The sequence below is a fragment of the Pleurodeles waltl genome, chromosome 3_1 (genome assembly GCF_031143425.1).
Source record: "Pleurodeles waltl isolate 20211129_DDA chromosome 3_1, aPleWal1.hap1.20221129, whole genome shotgun sequence".
NCBI classification, from domain to species: domain Eukaryota; kingdom Metazoa; phylum Chordata; class Amphibia; order Caudata; family Salamandridae; genus Pleurodeles; species Pleurodeles waltl.
In genome coordinates, this window is record NC_090440.1 from 220722961 (window position 1) to 220743239 (window position 20279).

A 20279-nucleotide genomic window follows, 5' to 3' on the forward strand; every position below is an offset into this window, starting at 1 on the left:
CTTGTATATTCCGGAACCATCTCCAGTATCTTATTCATTGGAAAGGCTATTCTCTTAGGGAATGTTCTTGGGAAGATGCCTCTTCTGTTCACGTCCCTCTTCTGATTTGTCAATTTTCTCAGCTGTTTCCGCACAAACCCGGGGCTTCGGGGGGGACCTACTGTCGTGCCACGTGCCGCGGCCCAAGCCAAACATCCAGCTCGGACTACGGCGGCAGGATGCGCCGCTCCCCTGCAATTCACTATTTTTATCAAGGCCCTAAATTGGGCATGGGGCCTCAATACATTAAAGGCACCTCCCCCCACTCTCCATTTTCCCCCACTTACCTTCTGCTTCTTTTTTCTTTCTTCTTTTCTGCCTTACTTGTTTCTTCCTGAATTTATGCCTATCTTTCATGTCCATGATTCTTTTCTCCTTCCCAGCACGCCTTCCTTCTCCCTGCATGCCTTTGGAACCTTACTTAACATGGTGACTTTTACTATGGATTTCTATGTTATGTTCCCAATCCAATATAGTGTCTTTTACTTCCTGCCGGTCACTTCCTGTTCCTTGGGTATATGAGGTGTGTGATTCCTGTTCTCTTTGCGCTGCAACACTTACTTTGGGTGGTGATCTTCGCTCCTGTTCATCTGCGTCAAATATATGATTTCTGAGCTTTTTTTCTTTGTCATTTTTGTCTTTTGTTCAGATTTATTTTTTACTTTTTGTTTTTCTTCCAGGGGGTTTCTATTTGAAGTTTTTTCACTTTTTGTTTTTTTCCCTCTGGGACTCCTTCTGGAGGGCACCGACTGCCTTTGGTGTTCCCTCCGTCAGCAGCACAGTGGCTACCAGAAAGGGTTGCCCCTACTTGGGTCAAGGCAGAACCTATAAGAACCAAGACCTCGCCACATTTCCAGTGGGCCACAGACACAAACAATGAGTAGGTCGTGACAGTAGCCCACCCTCCAGGGACTGTTGAACAAGGAGACCCCTCCAGAACCAATAGGCAAGCTCCCCATCTCAGAGACTGTGACCTTGCACTCCCCAGCAAAGGAAAATGGGCATGGAGCCCCCTCCAGAACCAGTGAGCAAGTTACCCACCTCAGAGACTGTGACCTTGCTCTCCCCAGCAAATGAAAATAGGCATGGAGCCCCTTCCAGAACAAGTGAGCAATTCCCCACCTCAGAGACTGTGACCTTGCACTCCCCAGCAAAGGAAAATGGGCATGGAGCCCCCTCCAGAACCAGTGGGCAAGTTCCCCACTTCAGCTGAGGTGCCCCCCCAGTCCCTTCCCCCTGAGGTACCTGCCCTTTTCCAACATGATGCCCCTGCACAGTGTAGTGTGGATATTGTCAGTAAACAAGTTGGGGCTTGGATTGTGCCCTGTGACAATGTGGGTCTTTGTACTTTGGACTGGCCATTGGCCCTTTCTGAACATTCACTCCAATTTCTTTCATACATGGGCAATATGGTGGCTGTTGGCATCAAATTATAATATCAGTTATACCTATATGTTGTCCTTGCATTATTATGACGTGGGTCCTGTGACACTGGTTTTCCTCTGCAGCTGGTTGTGTGTATGGTGCGTGTGAATGGTGTATGTTGTGCATGTGCGTGTCACTCTCCTTTTCTTCCCTCCTTCACTTGTGTGCTAGGTGGCTGTTCTCACCGTCGTAGTCTTAGTCGGCATTGGTGTTCCAGGTGGAGCATGGCTTAGAAGAGCATCAGGAAGACTTGAAGTTCCGATTCCATGGCGGCATTGATCTTCTCTGTGTCTCTGATGGTGAGTCTTTTGTCTTGTGTGCAGTGTTTCTGCCAGGCCTTTGATGGCGTTGCTACTGTCCCGGAAATCGTGGAAGTTTGCTATGTCATAATATAGTGGGTGGTACCTTGTCTTCCACCTGGCTGTTGATGGCTGCCGCCGTGGTCAGTGGTGTTAAGCGCTTGGTGTGGTACATTGGCTGTCTATGGGAGTTATCACCACCATGGTCATAATTTGGTGGTCATTACTGCCAGCCTGTTGGCGGTATTACCACCACTTTAACAGTCACCGCCATTGTCATAATGACTACCTTTGTGATCTGCAAATGTGATAGGTGACAGATCCTCCCAACATCAAGTCAGATATGGCCAATCATGCCTCTTTGTCTTTCTGGCTGGGAGTAATACATAAAGCCCAACTGCCAAATACGCCTTGTGACCCCTCGTTATGTGAATCAGGATACAGGCTGCAAGCACCAAATGGTTAGGACAGGAAAATGCCAACTTTCTAAACATTACATTTCCAGAATTGTGACTTAAAATCCAATACCAATAAACAGGGTTTTAAATTACTATTCTTAGCACACCAAACTCGGACTGTCTACCTGCTCCCAAATGAAAGTTATCACTTATTAAATGTATTGAGGTAACCCAATGTTATCCTTTGAAAGAGGCAGGCCTTGCAGTACTGAAAAACACATTTTAGAGTTTTTCACCATCAGGACAAGTAAAAGTTAAAAGTACATGTCCAACTTTTTAAATACATTGCACCCTGCACTTTGGCCTGGTTAGGGCCTACCTAAGGGGTGACATATGTATTTAAAGGAAGGCTAAGGCCTAGCAATGAAAGGCTTGAGACATGTTTAAATGGCTTCTTACGTGGGTGGCACAATAGGTGCTGCTGGCATTTAATTTACAGGGAGTGGGCACAAGTAGTACCACTTCACTAGTACCACTTCACTAGGGACTTACAAATAAATAAAATATGCCTATTGGGTGGAAGCCAGTGCTACTATGTTGTAGGAAGAGAGCACAAGCACTTTAGCACTGGTTAGCAGTGTCCTAAGGCCAGCAAAACAAAGTCAGCAAAAACAGGAGTATTGAAAGCAATTTGGGGGAAAAACATGCCAAGGATGTCAGGTCCAACATGTGTTATCTCTTCCAATTGATCAAAAAACTAGGGAAGTGTGCCACCTAGTCTTACAGGGGTACACAAATTGACATATTCTAAGCATAACTGAGAACACTCAACTCTGTGGTCTACTCTGGAGCTTCTTCCATGCACTTGTTTGTCTCTGTGTGTAAAATTACATTGTTGGCTGATTAAATTTAAAGGGTTTGGATCTTTTTAGAATAAGGAAAGGCAAATTCCTGTCTACGACTGAAGATCTGATCCTTTATTTTCCTGAGCCTGCCAATAACCTTTTTACCAAATACTCTGTTAATTTCACATTGCAACTTCTGAACTGAATGTTTCTGTATAATGCTTGTCTGATCCAATACTATACATAATGGGCCATGTGCTGAGCAGGCTTCCACTGAGGAGACAGATAGTGAATCATAATAGGATCAAACTAGCTTTTACCCAAATGATCAATAAAACTCCTTTTTGCTTTCCTTTCTGTTTCCTGTATTTTTCTCCTGTTACATTTTGGTCCAAGCCTCTCTTTATCTGACACAAAGCCAGAAGACCACCTCAGAATAACCATGTCCACTTACTGTGGATTCAGCAAAGGAAATGTAATTGCAGCCTCTCTCCTTTTTTTTCTTAGTGATCCTTTTCTTACCTATTTTCCAGAATCATTACTGTTAGAAATGGGGTCTTTGGTTGTCAGTCAGGTTACACCCTGTCCAAGCAAGGACCCTCACTCTACTCAGGGTAAAAGAGAATCACCCTCAGCTAACCCCTGCCTACCCCCTTGGTAGCTTGGCATGAGCAAGAGGCTTAACTTCAGATTGCTAAGTGTAAAGTATTTGTACCAACACACACAGTAACTTAATGAAAACACTACAAAATGACACAACACAGGTTTAGAAAAATTGAAAATATTTATCTAAACAAAAGAAGACCAGAACGACAAAATTCCACGATACACAAGTCAAGTTATCAATTAAAAAGCAAAAAAGAGTCTTTATGTAGTTTCAAACACACACTAACACTGTTAGCGGGAAAATGTACCATGGGTGCGTCAAAAATAACCCCACACGGGTGAGTGTGCATCAAAAAGGGCAAGCGATGCGTCGATTTCACTCACTAGCAAGACCTTGCGTCGTTTCTCCTTTCATCTGGTTGGGGAGCGTCGTTTCTGCTCTCCGCAGGAGAGCGATGCATCGATCCAGTCAGCACTCTCGGGTCCGGGCAAGCCTTGAATTGTTTTTACATGCCCAGAGGTGTTTGCGTCGGAAATCCAGCCGCACGATGATCCGAAAACCACGCAGCGCGGGTTGCGATCTCCTAGCCTCCATCAGCGATGCTGCGCGTCATTTCTCCAGCTCCGTGCATCGATTCTTCAGTCGAGTTGCAGGCGAGCGTCGATTTTCAGCCGTGAAGCTGGCGGCGCATTGATTTTTCAACCGCAGATAGGAGTTGCGTCTATCTTTTCCCCGCACAGCGTTCTGTGCGTGGATTTCTTCCTCTTAGGCTGCCAGCTTCTCCTTTCAGGGTCCCAGGAACTGTATGGGCACCACAGGGAAGAGTAGGAGTCTCTCCAGAGACTCCAGGTGCTGGCAGAGAGAAGTCTTTGCTGTCCCTGAGACTTCAAACAACAGGAGGAAAGCTTTAAATCAAGCCCTTGGAGATCTTCACAAGATGGAAGGCACACAAAGTCCAGTCTTTGCCCTCTTACTCTGGCAGACGCAGCAACTGCAGGATAGCTCCACAAAGCACAGTAACAGGCAGGGCATCTCTTCAGCTCTTCTCCAGGCAGAGGTGCCTCTTGGTTTCCAGAAGTGTTCTAAAGTCTGTGGTTTTAGGTGCCCTTCTTATACTCATTTACTCCTTTGAAGTAGGCCTACTTTAAAGCAACGTTTCTCTTGAATGTGAAATTCTGTCTTGCCCAGGCCAGGCCCCAGACAATCACCAGGGGTTGGAGACTGCATTGTGTGAGGGCAGGCACAGCCCTTTCAGGTGTGAGTGACCACTCCTCCCCTCCCTCCTAGCACAGATGGCTCATCAGGAAATGCAGGCTACACCCCAGCTCCCTTTGTGTCACTGTCTAGTGCGAGGTGCAACCAGCCCAACTGTCAAACTGACCCAGACAGGGAATCCACAAACATGCAGAGTCACAGAAATGGTATAAGCAAGAAAATGCTCACTTTCTAAAAGTGGCATTTTCAAACACACAGGCGGTCATTACAACCCTGGCGGTCGGTGTTAAAGCGGCGGTAAGACCGCCAACAGGCCGGCGGTAAAAAAAATGGAATTACGACCGTAGCGGAAACCGCCAACAAAGACAGCCACTTTAACACTCCGACCGCAACGGCTGTACAAACAAACAGCGCGGCGGTCACCGCCAACAGACAGGCGGATGACAATGTACCGCCCACAGTATCACAACAGGCCAATCCGCCACCTTTTCCGGGGCGGATTCACTGCGGATAAAAACACGGCGGAAAAGGATTCTGAAGGGAAAACGCTCACCTCTACACCCCCCACGAGGAACTAGGACACCATGGACCCGGAACTCCAAATTCTCCCTGCGATAGTCTTCCTGCTCCTCTACCAGGAGCACAAACGCCGGCGGCGAAGACCACAGTGAGTACTGCACCTACGACACAGGGGAGGGAAAAAACAGGGACACACATACGCAATTCACAACACCCCCACCCTCACCCACCACAACACACACACTTATACATATTGATACGTCAAAGTTACACCCCCCCAACCACCCAGGAAGAATGCAAAGACAATAGAAAATGAGTGTAACGATTGTAATATATTAAAATCAAGTAGGCAAAAATATATATATACACCATTAACAAAATATACACCAAGCGTAGTAGTACAGGTACTGCTCCAATTAAGTCTGTGGAACACTGGGCCCACACGGTATGGGCGAGGCCCACACAAGATCCCCGAACATGACGGAGAGAACACTGCAGGGGAATCAGAGAGCAAGAAAACAGGCACCTCAAGGGGAGGGAAAGGGGGGGCACCTCAGCCGCTTGAGTGCACGATGCCAAATCCACGAGAGGGCCACATGCCCACTGTTCAATCCTGGGGAGTGCAAAGCCACAGTCTCTCAAGTCTCTACAGTGGGTGGGTTACCCACTGCCATATCCTGGTGAGTGCAAAGCCACAGTCTCTCAAGTCTCTACAGTGGGTGGGTTGCTCACTGTTCCATCCTGTGGAGTGCAAAGCCACAGTCTCTCAAGTCTCTACAGTGGGTGGGTTGCCCACTGCCATATCCTGGGGAGTGCAAAGCCACAGTCTCTCAAGTCTCTACAGTGGGTGGGTTGCCCACTGCCATATCCTGGGGAGTGCAAAGCCACAGTCTCTCAAGTCTCTACAGTAGGTGGGTTGCCCACTGTTCCATCCTGGGGAGTGCAAAGCCACAGTCTCTCAAGTCTCTACAGTGGGTGGGCTGTCCACTGCCATATCCTGGGAGTGCAAAGCCACAGTCTCTCAAGTCTCTACAGTGGGTGGGTTGCCCACTGCCATATCCTGGGGAGTGCAAAGCCACAGTCTCTCAAGTCTCTACAGTGGGTTAAATTGTGAGCTCAGATACCCCAAACTCCACATGTCCATCCGCTCCCAAAGGGAATCTACACTTTAATCAGTTTTAAAGGTAGCCTCCATGTTAACCTATGAGAGGGACAGGCTTTGCAACAGTGAAAAACGAAGTAAGCAATATTTCACTGTCAGGACATATAAAACACATTACTATATGTCCTACCTTAACCATACACTGCACCCTGCCCTGGGGGCTACCTAGGGCCTACCTTAGGGGTGTCTGACATGTAAGAAAAGGGAAGGTTTAGGCCTGGCAAGTGGGTACACTTGCCAAGTCAAACTTACAGTTAAAACTGCACACACAGACACTGCAGTGGCAGGTCTAACACATGATTACAGAGCTACTAATGTGGGTGGCACAACCAGTGCTGCAGGCCCACTAGTAGCATTTGATTTACAGGCCCTGGCACCTCTAGTGCACTTTAATAGAGACTTAATACTAAATCAAATATGCCACAGATTTACACAGAAAGCATATGCACTTTAGCACTGGTTAGCAGTGGTAAAGTGCTCAGAGTTCAAAAGCTAACAGCAACAGGTCAGAAGAAATAGGAGGCAGGAGACAAAAAGATTGGGGATGACCCTGCATAAACCCAAAAGCCTAACAAGTACTTTGTTCAAACAAACTTCAATAAGCATGATCATCCTAAGCCTCTAATCAAGACACAGGACCGTCATGCCCAGTCTTTTAGCAAATAGTTCCTGTGACATATACCTCAATATGCTTCTTACTCTGAGACACTTTCTTTCCAGACTTACTAGACCTCTATACATGTCTTGTTTATGTCCCTCTCATTCCTCACACCACTTGAACCATTTGGACTACTTGATATCCAATGAAGCTTCCAATGTACCAATTAATACCTTAACCAACATTTCCAGACCCTACATGTTCCCTCCTCGATCTTCCTGAAGGTACTGTTATTGGCCTAATCTGCCATGTTTTACATTTTGCAGCCTGAAATTTTCACTCTGTCACCTGCTGGACATAGGATTATTGATCCTTTTTCCATCCCTTTGATTGTCTTTGACACAAAACCACTCTCTTCCAATTACTTCAAACTGACTTACATCTGTCAAACACTTCAGTCCTAGATCAAATCCATAAATCATTGTTTCCCAGCCTCTTAAAATGGCTGCTGTACAGATTTTGACAAGCCTTATAATCCAGCACCATATACCCAAATTCAGCATAATACCTGCCTCAAATTCATTTTCTCATCCATTTCTCCAAGTCCTACCTTGAGGAACAAAATCTAAAGTAATGTCACTCCCAAACCCTGCCTCTAGAAGCTAAGGAAATTCCAACTACTCCAGATAAACGGAAACCATTACCACCTCCATCTCCTTCTGTTTCTTCCATCTCAGGCATTCTAATTCTTCTTAGCTACCTTGAGATTCAAATTCAGACATTCTGCAACTAACACGTTAAACTAATACTTCCATTACAATTACCAAACCCCTGCTCGCATCCTACTCAAATTTCCGTCTTCCAATCAGGTTAACAGCCACAAAACAAATCTTCAGACAAATTTAGGGGCTTCCATTTAACATAATTCCATAAAAGAAAAAATTATGGACAAATTCACATTGTAGAACAGTGGTTCCCAACCTGTGGCCCGGGGACCAGTGGTGTCAACGAAGCCTCTTCAGGGGGTCCACGACTGCTTACAAAATTAAATAATATTAACAGATTAAGTCCCCAGCTTTAATTAATGACTCAGTGAGGGGTTCCCGGATTCCAATAATGATAAAGTGGGGGTCCACAGAAGTCAAAAGGTTGGGAACCACTGCTGTAGAGAACCAGTTCACGGAGCAGCAACAAAAAGAAAGCAGGAAGGCTGCTGGTTCATAGGTTTCGTGTCTTTTCTGAAATGCACTGTGTTTTTTCATTGAGAATTATTTTTAAGTGTCGCTGCTGCATGAAGCAATAAAAGAAGTGGAGCATAATATTGACCTCTGTGCCTTGCCATAAAATCCTGCTTTTAGAAACCGGAATAAGACATTATACTGATGAAGTTGGGTGGATTTAGGCATAAAGAAACAAAATTAGTAATGTTTGAGTTAATAGTTCCATTTGGTTTTCTGGCTTGCAGTTTAAACATATGTTGGAAGGGAGGAAAAAGTTTGGCGCACTCATCTGTCTCAGTAATTCCATATGTTGCTTGGTGTAATGATTGTTTCTCAGATCCATCAGCTATATTTACCTTGTTAAAAAGGAAGCCTCAACAGCTTTAAGACTGAATAGTTTGAGGACGTCTGACGCTATGTACCTCACCTTTTTTCTATATCCGTATTTGAGAAACAATGGCAAAATGCATGTGTACATTTTATTCTGCTCTCATGCCTGTGGCATGGTTTTCTTTCAATTGTGTGGGTATCGTGCCCTTTTAAACACTGTTCTGTAATTCTCTTGTTTCTACACAATTTAAAAATACATATATTTCAATCCCTTGGCCCAGCTGTCACAAGAGGTGTTTTTAATTTGCCTGTAGGAAAGTGTAATTATTTATTCTAGTATACACTCATACACTCCAATATATTTTATTCAGGTGTTTTTTCTCATCTTGAGCCATTCCAGATAGGTGAAACACTAGACACTTGGCCCACAACAAGAAAAAAGCTAGGGCCATCTAGTGTAAGGTGGCAACCTTTTTTGCTCCCGTCTCTAGGAACATTGGTTCCATGAGAAAAAACAAACAATGGTAAAGCCAGTAGGTCGCACTGATTTCATCTGTTGGGTTTGGTAATGCTTTTTGCTGAAGTTCTACTGGATCAGCAAAAAAAAAAAGTGCATTTTGCCGAAACTGTTCAGCATCAGCAATAGAAGATAAGAAAAAAGGCACGATGATATGAACGTGCGCAAGCATGCGCACGTGTCACAATAATTCATCTATGAGCGCATGCCTGATGATGCATATCACCATACATGTGTGCACATATAAAGATGCAGGCACCATTTTATTCATTTTTGTATTTACAGTTCCAAAACAACAGATGCCACTTGGAGCGGTGAATCAAAAAAATATATATTTTCCCTTGTATTTTATTGAAAATGGAAAAGACTGGAAGCAAATAGCAGGGGTCATCCAAAACAAATTTGAAAACAAAAACTATGTTAAGTACTGCAAAGGGTGGGAGAGAAACAGAGAACCCAGTGGGTGGAGGAAGCAAAGTGGAGTGTGCTGGGGGGGAGCAATAGAATGGCTTAAAGCCGAATGGATGAGGATAAAAAGCAGCTACACTGGGGAAAGCAATACTAAGGGCAGGGAAGGAGGGAGCAAGCAGAACGCATGGGGTGTGATGAAGCAGCACACTGGAAAGAGACAAAGTGGGGGAAGCAATGGTTAAGTTGGAGTGAGAAGTGAGGGGAGCAACATGGAGCACAGAGTGGTGGGTAAATTAGGGAGGAACATTGCATGAGGGACAGAGCAAGAAAAAACATGCAGTGCACAAAAGTGAAAAAAATAAATAAAGTAATTGCCTGAATTTGAGCTGTGTAATGACACAAGCCATCCAGCCAAATGGATAGTAAAGAAGCAATTCTCCAGAGGAGGAATAACCACAAGAAGAAAAAGGAAAGCCAGCGGGCAAGAAGCAAGTAAATGAGACTGAAAAGAAAGCCAGCAAATGGTAAGTAGCTGACTGTCTTTAAGCCCAATATACGTTTTTGAGATGGCCTACAAGAGATCTCTTGAAAACAGACAGTTAAAACCTGTTAGTAGGCGAAGCCTTAAGGTCAGGGCAAAATCCCTTTAAAATTGACTTCTTGCTGCATGGTTTTGAGCTAACAGAACCCATGATAATATACAAGGGAAGATGATTAATATATTAGGTCATTGTTCTGAGACTCAGCTCGAGAGGTACCCCTTTCTAAAACATGGCCATTACTTTTCAGAATGGCTAAATTAATCCGTTATAGAATGAGCCTTGTATGACTCCGGTGGATCATAACTGAGTTTTTTCCATGGGCGCAGCCAGGTAGGGGATGGGTTGAGATCAGAGTAAGAATTGAACGAGAGGGAAAGAGGGAGAGAGAGTGTGTGTGTGTGTGAAGGGTGAAAAGAGGGTTGAGAAAATTGGATGACAGTGAAAGGGAGTGAATATTCTAAAATTAAATGACCTTCTTTAAGCCCTCCATACCCCTGCAAATATTTTGAGAACTGCTAACAGGGTGGGTAGGTGATGTGCCAATACCTTTGGTCTATGTTTGCCTGCAGCATGTGTTCTCAAATAATAGCCTTTCAGTGATGGGAATGAATGGAAATCGGACGGTGACCCACAATTGAGGGAGTGGGTACTGCTAACAAAAGGTGGGCCGGACACACTGGGCTTTGTGGAGCTCCTGAAAAAAATTATAAATAGGGTGCTGTAGGCAATAGACCTAGTGCTAGTGTCTCTTTTGGGCAGCCATGGATCTAGGATTGAGGCACTCTGGCAAAGCAGGCTCACCAGGTGAGATACCACAATGAGAGCAATTGAGAATCAAGGTTTGGATATGTTGCCAAGGTAGGAAAAAAGACCAGGGTTTTCCAGAGTGTGTGGAAAGGCAGGTGTTCATGTTAAATCCTTTTGCACCCGGAGTAGCGCAATTTAGACTCTACCCCTTACACGTCACAATTGTGCTATTATATATTCGTATTTGACATTAAGTTTACTGTGTGTTTTAACCTTATTAATGTGTGTGAAGCATTTAAACATATTAATGAAATGTTATCATTGTAGAGGTTAGAGATGTATACACGGATACACGGATACACTATTGTTTGTTTAAACAAGTAATTATGACGGTTCTTATTCACATTTTTCATTTATTTTTAAAGTTATACTTGCGCATGCATAATCATGTATTCAAAATCATGTTAAATGTTAACATAGCCTGATTGTAGGCCTCAATTTTGAAATGCATTTAGCTATGCCGGAGTGTGTTCTCTCTTTCTTTGTAGGTGCTTTCTCATGATTGTTGTTAGCCAGAGAAAGGGGAATTATTGTATTACACAGCTGATAGTAAGGCCTGAAGAAAAGAACTTTGCAAGGAGCCTGGAGGCTTACTGGTTGGAAGAAGTTTTCTTTTCATCATGTACCATAACTGCAAGGTGTATTTCGAGTAATGCACTGATTGTTTCTTGGTGGTGTGCAAAAAGATAAGAATGTTTTGAAACTTCTTTTGCTTTAAGTGGTGTTGACACAGTAGTTAGGCAATTCCCTTTAAAGTCTGAAGTGTTCAGACCTCTCTGCTTTTCCTTTATTCTTGGAGGTGTGAAGCTTTATGCTAGGCGCTTATTTCCTTTTCCCAGAGTTCTACAGACGTCTATGCTATGCTGACACCTTCTTTGCTCCCTGAGTACAAAACATATATAGATGATTCTATGACTGATTTATGTTTAGAAGAGAGAAGGGAAGTTTCTTTATGGAACACCGATTTGCTCTAATTAGTTTCATTACTTTTGTGGCTGTCACTATTTTGTATCTCATTTTAGTGTGACTAAAACAACCGAGATATTTCATCTTACTAGCTGTATTGCTGCATCTTTTGAAGTTATTCTTTGTATGTTAATAAACAGGATTGATTAATAACCTGAAATAAAACCCCTGTCAAGGACACTTGGGGATTCCTGGTCCTTATCATGGAGTCACATTGGCTTCACATTACAGAAATGCATTGTTGATGTTTCCTCCCTTTCAATGGCTCATGTCAACCAATAAAGGTCCATACAATCAATGGGGAAAAGTCTTTGCAGACTTTAATTAAACATTTGAGGTGTACCTACCAGCGTACTGTCACACTACAGCAGCTTTAAGGGAATATAAGTATTGGAAAGAATGTAGTTGGCAGAAGACAAGGGTCAAGGTGCAACAACTAGTACAATGGAGGAACAGTACCTGTGAGAAAGAAACATTTGGCGTCCAGCCAAGAGAGGGTGTCTGGAATTAGACATTGTCCTAAAGACGTTCTAGGAAACGTGGACGAATGAATCGCTCTTTCTATTGTACACTGGCCCTTGCTGTTAAGCCACGTTTTTGCTATATGAGTGTCCATTCACAAGCCAAAATACTTTAAAGATTATCTATGAAACATTCAATGTAACCTTTGACTCCAATGGTGTGACTGACCCTTTCTAAGATAGAAAGTGCCAGTGGTGACTGTCCCACTACGCATAACTTGATGGTCTGCTAGGCAGAGCCCTTCGGCTCAAAGGAGTCTAGCGGATCTAAGCCCAGAACTCAGGTCATCAGTTTTGCTAATAATGTCTATGCACATGCACGCTACACATAGAAAGCTGGAGCTCGCCATTTGCATACAATATGCATCTAAAAGGAAAAACTGGTCATTTGCCTGAGCAAGGCTGATACAAGTACAAGCCATCGTTCAAGGAACAACTTGTGCGGTGCGATGAACCATCCATGACATACTGTGGGCATTCTTGCTAACGTGCTGGAGATCTGTGCATATAAGCAGCTCATCCATGGCATATTTTGGGCATTCTACCCAATATGCTGACTGTTCCTGTATTAGAGTGGATTATTTGTGAGTATTGCTAGATATTCTTGGCAACATGCTGGCTATCACTACTTAATAGTAACCAGTTAGCGACGTTTGTGGGCAATCTGGATAACATGCTGGTGAACTCTGCATAACAGAGGCACATCCATGACATATTATTAGCTTCCTTAGTGCCATGCAATCTAATCCCGCATCAGAGTTGCCCGTCAGCGACACGAGTTATCTTTGGTCATTCTTGATACAAGTTTGAATAGTCCTGGCACAATAGAAGGTAATCTTTGCCATATTGTGGCAATTATTGGCATAATTCTGACGATCCCTTGTGTAAAGATGATAAACACATTTACCACATTATGGACAGCCCTCGTATTTAATGATGCTGCTAAATGGACAGGAAGGGCTGACTCTGTTCATGTTTGGTAGTACTATATCGGAGTGCTTTCTGAAAAGAGGCAAGCTGGTATATCAGAATTAGAGCACACTACAAAGGAGGGAAGGATGAAAAGATTCTTACTAAGATCATTTGGAATGATTATAGGCCCAGTGAGTATGCATAGCTAGATGTTCTTAAGTGCCTGTCGTAAATATAGATATTTACCAACTTTTGAAGGACATTACATTGAAAAATCCACTGTTTTGCCACTATTTATTTATTTACAGTTTTCTTGTGGAGTGCGAGTCCCAACCAGGGGCGTAGCTTGGTCGGTATGATTGGGGGGAGGGGTTTCAAATTTTTAATCATGCTCGAATATAATGTTAAAATACATTATACAACAAGCAGGAGCAGTGGAAAGGGAGTTGATGTGGATTCGTATGAGTACTAAGTGAGAGAAGCTCAATATTTTGTAAAATAAGGAACATTTTTACGGATTTTTAAAACAGAGAGGGAGAAAGTGTGTGTGCGTTTTTGTCTGTGTGTACGTAAAAGTTCCTGGTGAAATCTGAGAGACACCTTATCATACCCGACTAAAAGCACCTGTACCCAACTATTTATGAGGAAATACATTTATTAGGGGGGTATAACATCTCAAACACTAGCACTCCCTCCCCCCACCCCGTCCCCATCCAAAGCTTCGTCCCTGGTCCCAACACCTAGAGGCAAAGTGCAGTTTCCCTGCACAGCACATTTAAAAAAAAACTATTTTAATAATGGCCCTTGAGAACCTCTGGATCGAGAGGCAATTTATATGACGATTCATTAGCTCTATTTTTTAAGAAAAAAACCCGGGACCAAAAATAAACCCTATAGGAAAGATGGGCAGTTTTTTTTCACCTGGCTTACTCCTTTAAATTCCAGAGAGGTATTTATGTCCCAGCATTTCCTCATTTCACTAGCGGCCACTGCTGCGGTAGGACCAGAGATGAAGTCTGATTCCATTCCATTGGCAGGCCATTCACTTTCTCAGCTCTCTACATAGGTATCTAAGGAGTCGTCGGGCTCTTAAGCGAAGCACAGAACATTAGTCCTTACTTCTCCCACAGCACTGCGCATCTGCGCTGAACATGCTTTTCTTATCTCGGTTCTTCCAGGAAAACTGCCTGTAATAAACCCGCACTATGCGCAAGAAGAGAATGAACTGGTGCAGGCTAATTAATTCCCTAGTAATTACCAGGTTTGTCGCACCAGGTGACCCACGGAGGCTGTTCCCGGTCAGGGCAGGAGAGCACGCACAGACTGCATCGCCTACAAATGAGGGAGCTTAGCTGGAGTCGCTGGAACTACAATTAGAGCAGGAGCCTCGTAGTGCTGCCTGGCGTCAGAATCAATTTAGAAACAGGTATTGACTAAGCCAACAGGTAAGGTCTCTGCACAACTACAAATATTTTAATGTTTTATATAAACAAATACAATTTCTAAAAAATGGCAAAAATATCAACATAAAGGCGTGGCTCAGCAGTCCTGGCACTGAAGTGCACTTTAGTTCAGCTTTCTGTCCACCAGTGATGAGGTGCAATGTTATCTATCACTCGCAGTGCAAGGTAGCCAATGGGTATAATGGGTTGACTCTTTGCCCCATGCTGTGTGCTGTGGTAGGTGGAAGCAAAATGTGAGTGACACCTGAGTAGATGGATGGAAGCGAAGGTCTCCCTGAGAGCCCCTACAATTATGTACGTATTTTTATTATGATTTGTTTTTAAAAAAACACTAGGCTAACAAGACATCTATAGTTTTTCCTAGGCCCGACCAAATAATAGTTTTTTTACGGAATACTTCCTCCCTTATTTCTGCCTTTTTTAAAGTTAAAAAAGCAGGCGGTATAGTATCACTCAATGTAATGGCTGTCAACTTACCAACACCAGAAGGATGGAGCTCTGAGTTGATCTTGCTGAAATTTTAACTTGTGACCTTCAGATCACCACATATCTAAGGGGTGAGCATTTGCCTCACTGAGACACCATGGCAGAGATAGTATTCATATGGGTCTTCATTTTAAGAACTAAGGGGCAGATTTATACTTTTTGATGGAAAACTGCGCAAACGCAGTTTTGCATCAAAAAGTTTAGCCCTATCAAGCACCATTTTTTAACGCCAACCGTGCGTCATATTTATACTATGACACTGGGTGGCGCTAAGAATAGGTTAGAGTAATTTTTCCTGATGCTAACAATTGCCCCTTGTCGTAAGGCAAAATGACGTCAACACGTCGCAAAATGGAAATGCACCATTTTTGCCCGCAATAGCATCAAAAAGCGACGCTAATGGAGCAAATAGTGCAACGGAGAGGCAAGATGGATCCACAATGCCAGGAGAGACCCCAGGGAGACCCCAGACAACCAGGAACAGCCAGGAGGACATTGACAAGACCCAGGGGAGAAACAAGAAAAAGAGGACGTGTCGCTTCAGCACAGAGGAGCATGAAGTGCTGGTGAGAGAGGTGACGGAGCACCAACATCAACTCCTCATCACCTCTAAATTGCCAATTCGAAGGAGAGAGACAATTTGGCAGCAAATTGTGGTCAAGATTAACAGTGTGGCAGCGGTCAGGAGAACTGTCACTGAGTGCAAGAAACGCTGGCATAACTGCAAGCGGAGGACAAAGGAGAATATGGCAAGGAACAGGAAGGCAGCACTGCAGACAGAAGGTGGGAGTCCTGCACCACAAGAGGACCTGGAGGAGATGGAGGAGATGGTTGCAGCGGTCATCCCAGAGGAAATCATCACTGGTATCGCAGGACAGCGCCGACTACCAGGAAATAACACATATGCAAGGATAGTTGCATGGGGGAAAAATGCCAAAATGTCAAGTGCAAGAAGGGGGAGGCACTTAGCTACTACACAATGCATGTTAGCCCAGCAAATCAGGCAGTGGAAAGGGCAAAGAGGCAGGGCATGGGACCCCCTGCAAAGCCCATGCCAGGCACCTGGGCTGTGCAAGGGCATCCAGGGGCACAGCACAACACAACACCAACAACCTTTGCATGGGGGTACACCGCCATGCCAAGGCTGGTGGAAATGCTGAAGCAGACCAGGAGGGTAGGGTAGAACATAAAACTGGTCTAGTGTCACAGGACAGCTGGTATTTTCAGAATGTAAACTATAGGAAAATGCCGAGTGTCAGGCCATTGGCCCGAGCGACATTCCCCATTGACAACAGTTGCCCCTGCTACCTGTGCTGTTTGCGCAGGTCAATTAGGAAATGGCAGTTAGGTGCCCATAGAACAAACACACTCGAAATTAGGGTTCAGTTTGACTACGTGATCAGTCCCCATCAATCCCTATCCAAGTGCAACTCCTGTCAACTGGTCATGTCCATAGACTCAATAACCATCAGGCACTGTCACATACATAATGATGTACACAGCAGTAATCTCAAACCCATGCTGGCCATCCCTGGCTTTAGTCCTGTGCCTGTGTCGCATTAGCTGCAATGCCACCATGCCACATCTCAGGTATCATAGTGCAAAGACAACTGCATTGAGGGGAGCACATATGTGTGTAGGAAGTCAAACACACCCACACAGTCACAAGAGGAAACTGAACTCTTCCAGGTGCATCAGTGCAATGCAATGTAGCACAAATACGCAAATATCAACATGAGGAACTACCAATGGTAACAAGTGCATTGTCTTCTGGCAATACCATGCATTGGGTGGTGCTAGGTCTCAGCACCGCATAGGTGTATGTGAAAAATGAAAGACTGGAACAGGGCCATATTGTCATGTGTGGTGGTGTGGCATCAGCACACCAACATTCATTGCAAGGCCTCGCCATGCAAATAGAAGCTGAGGGAGGGTTGATGAGGACAAAAAGGTGGCAATACACAAATTGGACAGAACCCACACCTTGAAGATGTGACGCAGACATTTGCGCAAACTGCCCTTCACTACATGTGACATGCAGGTGGGGCATAGGGCTGAGAGACTACAAACTTTAAGGATAGGAACAATGCATGGGAACCAAGATGACAATGTACCACCAATAGGAAGTCAGTGATGTCACATTACAACTGGCACAACACAGATACACTAATTGTACAATATATCATTGCAGAGGACGATGGCTCTCCTGTGGGTCTGCCTGTCCTGGACTACCCTGATGACCTGGATGACCGGCTGACAACCATCAGCCAGGAAACCCTCCAAGATGTCCTAGGAACCCTCCAGACACTCCCTCTAATCACAAGGAGGAGCTTTCATGTAGCAGCCATCCCAGAGGACCCACCCACCACCCCAATAGTACGACCTGCAAGCTCAAACACAGCTGAGGACTCTGATGACACAGGGACCACCTTTGAGAGCACAGTAGTGGGAGTCCAGCGGGAGCTGGCCAAGGAGGTGCGGGTGGGGATGCAAACTATGGCAGCTAGCCTTGAGGGTATGCGCATGTACATTATAATGGCCACTGAACAGACAGCAGCCAAACAAGGCAAACAATCCCCACTTCATGGAGTCCAACAGTATGTGAGGGACATAACCACTGCTGTGAGGTAGTTACCACAACACCTGCCCTCCCAATCTTGCTGCTGAACGCATGACAACAAGCAGGACTCCATGCACCAGGAACTGGCCTTCCTCAGGGCAGACATGGCTGCCTACCACAGGGATATTGCTGCCATACTTAATAACCAGCAGCTCCTCCTTGATGCAGTGATGCCATATGTAGTTCCACCAATGGCATCTGCCGGGATTTTTGTGTCCACTTCTCCAACCACTGACGTGTGTGTGGCCTCCTCATTCCCACCACCACCACCATCAGGGCAGAGGAGACAACACACACATCAGAGGGTGAAGATGTGGAACAGATTATCTTCATCCGTAGCAGTACCTGGTAGCACCAGCCCACGCCACATAAGCAGTGATTTCCCTTTGTCCTTTGCTTGACAACATGCCAATTTTGCTACAGTTGGTGACAGGTACTCTTCACCGACACACTGTTAACCTTTCCACTATGGACTGCAATTGTCTCTCACTACTCCACTGGCAATTCATGTTCACCTGCACTGAACGACACTTCACCTCAGCAGGTCCAGTGACATGTCCCTCAACCCTGCACTTGTGTTGTGTCACAGTAGAATGGTTTACACTAATTGTGTCACAGACCTGGACAATGTAAATATTGCACTACAGCACTTTAAAATAAACAGCACCTACACAACCACTTTGTCTCTGTATAATGTCAAACATCTACTTTGCTGAAGTTTTGTGATGCTAATAAAAGGTCTATAGTCACAGAGTGTCAGTACAAGAGTGCAGTAATATTGTGGGCAGATATCTACGCACAAGGTACCTACATGATGAACATCAATGCTGGCCACATCCCCTACAAGCAAGTCAATGTGTATGTGACATTTGTTTTAAAACATATATGCCTCACTCACTACATACAGCAGGAATGGCTGTGTAAGAGTGCTCGGCCAATAACGTTAGCTGGGAGTACAAGTGAAACACATTGGTGTGAAATAGTTATACTTGACCTCATCTGAATTTGGCACTGCTCAGTTTAGCAGTGTTGACATGAACTTCAGGCTGCAGGCAGACGTCCCACAGTGCCCAACATCCTGACACAGGACCCAAACAATGACAGCTTAAAAAGCACACCTACCTGTTCAATACATGGGAACCATAGTCACCTTGAGTGGTGGGTACATTGGATGGCAGATGCATTGAGAAGTAGATTTGTTGTAGCTGCCAATGTGACAGCTCAGTTGGAAGTGGGAATTAACATGTCAAGAGGGGGATCTGGATGCAGGATGGAATCCCCAGGCCAACAGACAATTGGCACTGTACACTCTTGCAAAGACCCTGAGCCTCAAGCATATGACACTTGCAGTAAGGGAGTACCCAAAGTTTTATTATATATGTATAAAACTGAACTTAAAACTATGTTAAACATCTATAATATCCTAATCTATCCTACCTATACATTACCCACAACTGGCCTTAACTACCTATGCTAAGCTTACTTACCACATTTAACCCCTTCGCTGCCAGGCCTTTTCCCCCTCCTGTGCCAGGCCTTTTTTTGCCTATTTGGGGCAGTTCGCGCTTAGGCCCTCATAAATTTTTGTCCACATAAGCTAACCAAGCCAAATTTGCGTCCTTTTTTTCCAACATCCTAGGGATTCTAGAGGAACCCAGACTTTGTGGGTTCCCTTGAAGGAGGCCAAGAAATTGGCCAAAATACAGTGAAAATTTCTTTTTTTTTTTTTAAAATGGAAAAAGTGGCTGCAGAAGAAGGCTTGTGGATTTCCCCCTGAAAATGGCATCAACAAAGGGTTTGTGGTGCTAAACTCAGCAGCTTCCTAGCTTTCAGGAACAGGCAGACTTGAATCAGAAAACCCAATTTTTCAACACAATTTTGGCATTTTACTGGGGCATACCCCATTTTTGCAATTTTTTGTGCTTTCAGCCTCCTTCCAGTCAGTGACAGGAATGGGCATGAAACCAATGCTGGATCCCAGAAACCTAACCATTTCTGAAAAGTAGACAAAATTCTGAATTCAGCAAGGGGTCATTTGTGTAGATCCTACAAGGGTTTCCTACAGAAAATAACAGCTGAAAAAGAAAAATATTGAAATTGAGGTGAAAAAAACATCAATTTTTCTCTACGATTTACTCTGTAACTTTTCCCTGCAATGTCAGATTATGGAAAGCAATATACAGTTACGTCTGGTGGACTCCTCTGGTTGCGGGGATATATAGGGCTTGTAGGTTCATCAAGAACCCGAGGAACCCAGAGCCAATAAATGAGCTGCACCCTGCAGTGCATTTTCATTCTATACCAGGTATACAGCAATTCATTTGCTGAAATATAAAGAGTAAAAAATTGCTATCAAGAAAACCTTTGCATTTCCAAA